Raw genomic sequence first — 8,864 nt, 5'->3', positions numbered from 1 at the left:
TACCACTGAACTGGGAATGGGAAACTCAAGAGTCCCATCAAATGATGGCAATGCCAGGGGATTGTGTAATCCAGCAACAGCACTGGCTTGTCCCCTTGAACAAAACAAGGGGTTGACATTTTTGTCTCATTGTACCCATCTTCTTAGAACCTGTAAGAAAAGTAAAGAGATCATGGAGCCAAATAAATTCATCAGGGGAAACCTCAGCCTAGGAACACAAAGAACAGGATCAGGGAAGAGAGAGACCCAAGTGTTATGGGCACTCGAATGCTTGGGTGAAAGGAAAGGCTGCATTCCTTGAAAAGGAACCCAGGCAAGGCTGCCCAGAGTTCAGCTCCTGAGCGGGAACAGCTGACTTACAGGAGGCAAGCCATGAGAAAAGCATGTCTCCAGGAGGAATTACAGCTGATGAATCAAAGGAAAACATTTCACATGATTGCTTATAGAGCCTTTCACAACCACTAGCTGGGGCAGTTCAGATGCTTCCATGGGTGTGGGCAGTGACAAGCCCAGGCTGGGGGGTTGCCCCTGCACCCTGAGCTGCACAGACCGTCCTGCTTCACCCTTCTCTTTTGGATGCCACAGGCTACTCCAGGCAGCTCCACACCCACAGCAATCTTGGGTGCTTAGAAGGTCCTCTTGGCATCAAAGAGGATTGGCTCTCTTCCTGCTTGACTAATTCCCATTTCCCTGCCTCCTGGCATTCTTGGCTGACCCCAAGCATAGATTCTCACTGTGAGTCCCTAGTTCCTCCATTCTCTTTCACTTCCTTATCCAGCACAGGCCTCCAGCCAGTCCACTGGGGATGGGGAGCCTCCATGTTGCCTGAAAAATGCTAAAGAAGGGGAAAAAAACCTCTATGGGCATTTTGGGACCTGTATTATCTGGGAGACCAGAGCCTCTTGCACAGACACCTGTGCCTGCTCACGAGTAGAGCAGCAGCTTACACCAGTAACAGCAGCCTGTCCCCTCTACTCATGAGTTCTGAAGAAATCAAGTACATAAAACCCAAACCAGCTGTACAGTATCCAACATCCATCACAAACCAACTGGCTCAGGTTCTCACCTCCTTCCTCCAAACCATTTTAGGGCTTGCAAGCAAGAAAGCAACACATTATCTTAGGACTTTAAATCACCACGGGTGTTACTGCCCAGAGTCCCACCCGTGCCAGCAGAAGAATCACTTCACATGCTACTATCTGCTGCTGATTTGTTTTCCATGCATATTCCCCAGCTTGCTGATGGGGAGATGAGCAGGGGAAAAAAAGGAAATATTAAACCCAGAACAGCAGCCAGAACTGTAAGTGGACTACCTCCATGACATCCTTCAACAGCAATCGCTAGGCAGACTGCCTCTCAGTTACTCAGATTCTTACCAGGGCTGAAGGCTCACTAATTGCTAAATGACTCAGCCTCTTCATTTTTCTGCCCAACAACTCCAGTCTGCTTCCAAACTGGGGCTACACAGCCTGCAAGGGCAGGTCCTCCCAGGCCCACATCCTGGAGTAACAGGGCAAACCTGCTCCTGCCTCCCAAGTGCTACAGCATCACCCCAATAATCAGTGGGAAACACCTTTTCTCCCCTCCAGCCCTTGGGAAACATCAGCCAGCCACTATTTACAGCCATGGCAGCTGCCAGAGTTCCTGTAAAGCACCTGATCCAATACTTGACAGCAATTAGCTGGTGCAGTTGACAGATAACTTGGCAGAAACCCAAGCCTGAGGGAGCAGAGGGGAGAGTCCACCCAGGTTTGGGAGCACAGACAAAAATGCAGCAAGAGAACTGCCGGGGAGCAAGTTTGCAGCTGCTGTCACTCAATATGGAGCACACAAACAAACCATTTCCATGATGAAGCTGAGTTTGCACCTACTACATCATTTTCCCTCACAGGGCTCACAGCAAGGGACAGGAGTGACTGTAGCAACTCCTATAAATCAGCAGCACACTGTTACCCACAGGGTCTTGTGTTGTGAGGTTCCCAGGATGAGGTGAGAGATGAGAATTTGACTCCAAGTTCTCAGAAGGCTGATTTATTATATTATGATATGTTTTGCGGAGAAAAGAAGAAACCTCAAAACTTTATAAAAGTTGTAAAGCTCGGTATGTTTATTTACGGCGCCGGACGCATGCAGAGAAAATTCTCCTCAAAAGGCATGTGTTGTAGTGTGTTTTCTAAGTTTTCTGTTTGCTCCCCCATTTGATGTAACCTCCCCCAAGTTCTTGTAAATGGTTCTTCCCCTCACAGTTTTCCCGCCACTGTTCTCCTGCCAGTTCAGTTTCCATGGTTACCCCCTCCCCCTTAGTTCTTAAGCTCCTAGGTTATGTGACTTCTCCTCCCATTTCTTGTCCTTATAAGTCAAGTTTCTCCCCTCCCTGGGCCCAGTCAATCACCCCCACTCCTCCCTCTGTTCTAGAGGATTCTTCCCTCTGGGGTTTGTGGTTGGCTGTGGTCCCAGGGCCCCTCCTTTACTTTGTATTTATTGGTTATTCTTGTATGTCTATTAAGTTCTGTACCTCCCATGTTGTTTGGTTATTGGCTAGCTGGGCGTCCCTCCTTTCTCCACCCCTCTCCTTTAAAACCTTGTTCCTCCTCCTGTTCCTTGCCATTTGCTGGGGCCCTTTCCATCTGTTGGTTGCCATTTGCTGTGGGCATTTCCACCTGTTGGTTGCGTCCACCTTCAATAAACCGACGTTTTCCACCCCAGCGAGTGGTCGCCTCCTTCCTCGACTCATAGGCGCGCTTTCAACCACGTCCGCAATCCAGCCCAGCCTGAGGCCAGGACGCCGAGGGGGGCTGGACCTCAGATGCGCGGAGGCGTCGGCCGCCTTCTCCCATAAGCTAGCCGGACCTCAGGGCCACGTACGCCCTCGCGCAGGCATGCGTACCCCTGAAGACCTCAGGTCTCCTTTTATCCCCCTTCCAAATGCATATGCATACAGTTTCACAATAGGTTCATACATACTCATTCCGTGTGACATTTATCGCCAGTTCTTCTTTATCAAAGGAATTCCTAGGTCGGGGGCAAACTGACCTCATGGTCTTTTCTGGTTTTCTTTCTCTGTCTCCTTGCTGTCTCGGCATTCGAGTTTTTCCTTCAGCTTTGGCCTCACAGGCTTTTCACCTCTCCTAGACACTTCACCTAATTCAGAATGGATCTCTACTGTGTCTCAGATATTATACTAAATGAAAATTATATACTAAAACTATATTAAAGAAAGAGAAAGGATACAGACAGAAGGGTGGAAAAAGAATGAATAATAAAAAGCCGTGACTGACCAGAGTCCCGACACAGCTGGACTGGGATTGGTCATTAATGAAAAACAATTCACATGGAACCAATCAAAGATGCACCTGTTGGTAAGCAGCCTCCAGACCACATTCCAAGCAATCAGATAATTATTGTTTACATTTCTTTTCTGAGGCTTCTCATCTTCTCAGGAGAAAAATCCCGGTGAAGGGATTTTTCAGAAAATATCACGGCGAAAACAGGGAACATTAAATGCTTGGGCTGAGACAGCTCTTACTATCATTCCAGTTGTCAGATGGCTCAGCTGTGCCAGAAGAGCAATTCTGTCTTTCTTCCAGGAGATGGGAGTCCTTCACTGTACATCAGTGACCCCACAATCAGGAATATTCAGTAAATTCCTGCTTTCAAGCACATAAAGCTGGTCTTAGGTCCAGGTAAAACCTAACAGGGGGTTCTTCTACATAAACAGCATAAGGAGTTTTCCTCTGACATTGCCCCAAAATACAACCCCATTTGTAAGAAAATGCCAACTGCTCAAGAGAAGCCCAGAGAAACAACTCTGGGGCACTGCTAAATTGTTTGCTTACTGTGACTATTTTAGTGCTACAAAGTGCTTCAGGGCTGGCAAGTACCTCCTCTGGAATTAATTCTTCCTGAATACCTCACCTCAGCAGAGATCTCCAGTGATCCCCCTGGCAGAACAGCTGGCTACAGACATGGCACACAGGACAAGCAGGAGAGGCTTTGGGACATGAGGAATGGACCGGCAGCATATCTTCAGCAGGCAATACAAGGAGCAGGCAGCACTGCTCCTTGGAGCAGCAGCCACCCGATCTAGAGCTTGTTAGCACAGATAAAGCCTTTCATACCTGCTGCATTTACATCAAGAAGGATGACAGCTTCTTTAGGAACACACAGAGCTTCCAAAGAGCAAGGAGAAATTATTGCCTTGGGTGCAGTAGTGCCAGATGGTGGCACTATAGTGGGTGCAATGGTGCCAGATGTCTGGTCTCACACCACAGCACGCACTTGCCAGAAGGGTGATCTCACCTACGTGTGCTGCATTATTAAACATTCTTGGAAGACAGAGGGAAGCTGTGCAGGGATGGCTGCAGATGGCTGTGAGTCAGGCTGCAGAAGCTGGTTCTCTGTTACCCTTTGTTGCGCTCTTGGGCTTTTCCCTCCCCTTGCCACAGCCAGTCAGAGCACTGAAAACTTCTCCCCAAGGAAGCAGCAGTTCCTCCCTGTGCACACAGCGGTTGGCAGGACAGGTGTGTGGTGTGAGGCTGTAAGGAAGCATCAAGTAACCTCCCTCCACTCCCCCGGCAGAGGTGCAAGGGCAACACCCTTCTCTGTGCCTGCTCAGTCCTTGTTCTCTACCCAAGTTTGAAGAGCCCACTGCTCATTTCATATAGTCCATGAACCAGCTTCCCAAGCAATTCAACAAAAAAGCCCAGAGCTTCCCATCTCACAAGGTATCACTGTTTGGGGTTGAGTTTTTTGGTTTATTTTTTCTTTTCTTTCCTTGTTACTTGTGGTTTTTTTTTTTTCCCCCTCTGAGTAAAAAGCACGGTTGGGAGGCAGCCTCGCTCTCTTTTGCTCTTTGGCATCGGAGGAGGACAGCCAGGCTGTCACATACTGTGAGGAGACTTCACCAGCACCGCTGGAGCTCAGCCCTGAGGGACCGATCACCATCTGCTCATGTGCCCTGGGAATCCTGAACTTCGCCTCTCCCTGCCCTGCTCGAGCCGCGCCCCCGCTGCCCCACCCCTGCTGTTTTGTTTGGTACTGCTCTGGCTTTCTCCACACTGTAACCCACAGCTGGCTGCTTTGCCAGCATGTCCCCACAGTTCAGCTACCGTGAAACTTCTGATACACCTTGCCCACGAGCCCGGGATTTTTGCTTACTTCTGCCAGCTATGATGGTAACTGCACCAAAGGGGGAAGTGCCTGCAATCAAGAAGACTGTTACCGGGTCCCTGGTTCTGTTTGTTGTTAATGCCATAGTTGTTGTTTTGTTTGCCTTGTTATACATACTAGTAAAGAACTGTAATTCCTATTCCATATCTTTGCCTGAGAGCCCCTTAATTTCAAACTTACAGTAATTTGGAGGGAGGGGATTTACATTCTCCATTCCCAGGGAGGCTTCTACCTTCCCTTGCAGACACCTGTCTTTCAAATTGAGACAATTACCCTACCACAGACTTCTTAACTTCTACCAGCTTTCCATCCTGTCCTAAATATTTCCAGAATTCTCGGTGGTGTACACTGGATTTTCTTCTAGTTTTGTCCCCTGCATGGACACACTTTGGAATTAATTCTCCTTTCTTGTCTTGAGTCATTAAAGCCAAAGATCATGGACAAAGATTATCTAACTAAGTAGACTATAGTCTAAGTTAGAAAGCTTATTAACACCAGTGGGTGGCAGGGGAGTCATCCCAAAAGGCGTGACCACACTGTACAAGGTTCTTTGTCCTCTATTTATTTCCCAAGATCTTACATACAATATATATGCATAACCCCAGCACCTCCCATCCTCTGTATTAAAATTAGGTTATTAGTCCTTCACACAGGTGCAATTCTTCTCTTGAATTAGGTCAGTGGTCTTGAATTGGGTTAGTGGTCCCAGGGATGAAGTCAACAATGTCTTTGTCAGATCTCTGGGACCCTGTGGCACAATCCAAGGTCCCCTGCTGAAATTGAGGTTTTGGGGGTTCACTTAAGTTAGCAATATGAATTAAGCATTTAAATTTTAGCTTGTAGAATTGTGTGTTGAATTTTAATCTTTAACTTAAGAAACTTCTGCCATGGTACAAAGGATATAGGAAAATGCAAATTTCTGAAGCTTCCTGCAATAAAGAACAATACCAGGAGAAGACCAAGGAATGCAAGAAACCCAGATAAAGGGGCTCCTCTGGCTCCAAGCAGATCAAAATCGACAGACATACTCAGATAAGCACCAAGGGACCAAAGCACATGCACAAAGGAGAAAAGTTCAAAAGTTCAATCATGAGGAAGACCACAGCCTTCAGCCTCAGAGACCACTGAAAGACCCCCATGCGACCACCACAGCAAACAATGCGTGTTCAGAAGGGCTTGGATCTAATTACCATGTGAGGCGAGGACAGTTGGTGCTGGGATTCATAAAATTAGAGGGTTTTGAGAAATCGACCAGAGTTTTTTGAACAGTGACTTGTAACTATTGTCAAACGTGATTCATATTTCTTTCAAAGACTGAGCCTTCACAGCATTAAGTTGTTGTTCTGTAACATAGCAATGCTTAAGATCAGTGCGAATAGGCCTCCAGCAGATAATAAGCAGAAATTTTACAGTAGAGCTATGAAACGCAAGTAGTAAACGACAAGAAAATCAAAGTTTCTTTCTGAGTCAACAGAGAGGGGGAATTGCTGGGATTCATAAAATTAGAGGGTTTTGAGAAAATGGTTAAAAAGGCAGGCCTCTGAGAGCAGATTTGTGAACATTGCTAATACAGCGAAAAGTTTTCTAAGCAGTAGAGCATACGTGAGAAATAGCACAATAGACTTTTGTAATGTGTTTCATAGATTGCAACAAAGTTATTTAATGTATATCTTTAGAAAGTTAGTATGAATGAGTCTCTGTGCTTTGTCTCTTATGAACGAGCCATTGTGTTAACTACCATTATGTGTGTTTCATATGATTGAATTCTTGTCAATATGTCTTGCTCTATGTGTGATTAGCTGAAACCTAAGCTGACATGGCTTTATGCTGTGCTGTAATGTAACACCCCCTTAGCTTTTCCTTTGGACCAGAGAGCTGTTAATGTAATCTGTCTCCATTGTCCTAACAATGTACTGAGACTGATGTGCTGAATAAATAGCTCACGATACTGGTTCAGAGTGCCCCGTCTCATTCGTGAATGTATATAGTTGCCAGCAGCAGGTGGGGCCAGGGGTTGAATATGTATGGAAAGATTGTGCAATGTAATGTATATGGAACACCTTTGTGAATAAAGATGTGGCTTAGACCAGGGCTCAGGGCACAAGTTTTCATGAGAACTATCTTGCTTGTGCCAGGTGCTGACATACATACCCCCTTCATAACTACATCAAGTTGTGGAGTCCATTTATTCTGCATATCACTTCACTGCTTCATGATTGATTGACATCAAGCCCAGGTGCTAACCATTGTTCTCCTGATTTCAATATGTTCTTATAACAGTTCACTTACTTCACTTCCTTCTACAAACAAGTTCATAATAGCAAACAATATAACAATCAGCTCTCGCTTAAGCATCTAATAATCATTAACCTATCATCTACCTATCTAACTTACATTCTGATCAATATGAATTGCTTCTAACCCTCAGCTGAAATCTTAACTTTTTGAAATCATGCTCAGTGCAGGATACATTTGAAAGTATCCAGGGTCTGATACCACTCATCTTTCATGGAAAATGGCATTATCCTGTCATGACTGCTCTGTTTTGCAGATGATATTTTAATAATTACTTCAGCATTACAGTCAAGCTACTGGTTATGCAGCTTTGGCAGCACAGACAGGATAACAGAGAAAGCAATCCTTGGGAAAATCTTCAGCTTTTTAAGAAAAATCAAGCTTCTTGACTCAATTCTAGGCACAAGCAAAACCTAAAATAAAACCAGCAATTGCCACATCTAGTTGACCATGTAGTTCAGCATTTCAGCTGAAAAGATCATCATGGAAGGAATGTTTATATTCTACAGGTTAAAACCTTCCCCTATGCTTTAAGTCCTAGGACCTCAGTGCTCACACTTGAATCAGCCTTCAAGTGATTATGACATTCTCCTTTCAAGCCTTTTTATTCAGAACATGAACCAAAGTAACCCAGAAAGGGTTAACCAGTACTCAAGTATTTAATTTGATTAGCATTAACCCCCTGCAGCTTTTTGCTGACCACTCTTCTAGGTCTGTCTCTGTCTCTCTGGGAGCCCCTCAGGAACCCTGGCCAGTCCCGACACGGCCGACAGCGGGGAGACGCTCTCTGTGCCCCGAGGGTGCTGAGGGCACCTGGGCTGGTGCCTTTGCAGCAGAAGAGACACCAGAGGCATGGGTAGAAGATAAGGGATCGACTCTTAGCAGGGGTTAATCCAAGGTTTTATTCGGAGCTCCTGGGAACTCCTGCACCTTAAAGGGCCTTCTGCTGAGAGCCCCGGAAGATGTGCCAAGGTTACATTTAAAGGGAGGTGGAAACCTAAAGTAGATAACATTTTACTAACCAATAAGAAAAAATTAAGGTATGGATACTGGGAAATGGACATTTAGAACAGCATATGGAGTAACACTTGGGGGGTTGATTCCTAGCCTCCAGCTAATCACTTGACATCCTGGACCAAAAGTTCTAGAAGGAGGGGATGGGATGCTTAGTGATTGACAGAGAGCCAGGGTAGGGATTTGGGGATGATCTCATCCAGGGAGAGGGATTACACAGGTAGAGGGTGGGGGTACAATCTGGGGTAAACCATTTGGGAAAAATGCGGGGATACAAAAACAAAACTATTACAAAGTATTACAAAGTATAAAAACACACTACAACACAGTTCAAGGCTGGAAACGAGGAGCAGAACACATCAGGCAGAGGCTTAGGAAAGCATCTC

The sequence above is a fragment of the Ammospiza caudacuta genome, chromosome 23, assembly GCF_027887145.1.
Source record: "Ammospiza caudacuta isolate bAmmCau1 chromosome 23, bAmmCau1.pri, whole genome shotgun sequence".
In the NCBI taxonomy this organism is placed as follows: domain Eukaryota; kingdom Metazoa; phylum Chordata; class Aves; order Passeriformes; family Passerellidae; genus Ammospiza; species Ammospiza caudacuta.
This window is presented reverse-complemented; position numbering follows the sequence as displayed.